Source organism: Eutrema salsugineum, unplaced genomic scaffold, assembly GCF_000478725.1.
Source record: "Eutrema salsugineum unplaced genomic scaffold, Eutsalg1_0 scaffold_7, whole genome shotgun sequence".
NCBI lineage: Eukaryota > Viridiplantae > Streptophyta > Magnoliopsida > Brassicales > Brassicaceae > Eutrema > Eutrema salsugineum.
Genome location: NW_006256486.1, coordinates 8676818 through 8677959, shown reverse-complemented (window position 1 = coordinate 8677959; position 1142 = coordinate 8676818).

The following is a 1142-nucleotide window of genomic DNA, read 5'->3' as shown; positions in this document are numbered from 1 at the left end:
TTACACAGGGCAGTGAATCCTGTCTTCTTCGTTTGCCTTTAATCTTACTGCGTGATTCTTTGCTGGCCACTTAGAAGCCGATCTGATATGATATGTTGTGAAAGCTTTCATTGATTGTCTGAACTAGAATCGATAGATTTAGGATTTATAATCTTCTAGATGTTCTTCGTTTACCTTTAATCTTACAGCGTGATTCCTTACTGGCCACTTAGAAGCCGAACTGATATGATATGTTGCGAAAGCTTTCATTGATTGTCTGAACTAGAGTGAAACGAGCAATTCTTCTCTAGGAGTGGAAACCTACCTGTAGTTGAGTTGTGAATGTTGATGAGTCTTGTCCTGTTTATCACTTGTTTAAAATCGACATAGCTTAGTCCATGAACCCATGTGAGTTACCCTTGAGCCCCAACGTTTGTCTTTCATTGCTTACAACCTTTGCTTCTTATTCGATTTTTCCTGCTTTCAATTTGTCTTTGATTTATTCGCTTATCACCTGCTTTCATTAGCCTTAGTCTAATCGCTTTTACCTGTTTTAATTGCCTTCAATTGCTTTTGTTTTCTTTGCTTTCTAGTTTAGATTTAGTGACAACCAAAACCCAAAACCAAAATCAAAACCCTTTTAGTTCTAATCTGATTTAAGCGTTGCAGTGAATTCGTACTGAAACAACTAAGTCTCTGTGGATCGATACCCTAAGTACTACAGTGCACATCTGTGCACTTGCAGACATTTAGGAGTTATAAATTTAAAACCTGAAGCTTAGTAAAACGAAAACAACCAATCCCGCGCTTTTGCTCGCAATCAGGGTGTCGTGAGGGTTGTCAAGTTTTACCCTAATTGAAATCAATAGCCTCAAGTGCACAGCTGATCGATTGTAGTACTTAGGGATCGAATCCACAGGGAAGGAGGATCTTTTCCTGCAAAAAGCCTTTGAAATAAGATTAAAGTAAGCAAAAACGGTTTAGTGGGGGGTTTGGTAGTGTGTTTAAAATGTAAAAACGAAATATTAAAAGAGAATACGGGAATTAAATGACGTAATAACTAAACTTGATGAAAATGACTAAATTGATAAAAACGGATATTCTAATGCTTAAATGAAAATGAACTAAAAGGAAAGACAATATTGAACTACGGCTGAAAGAAA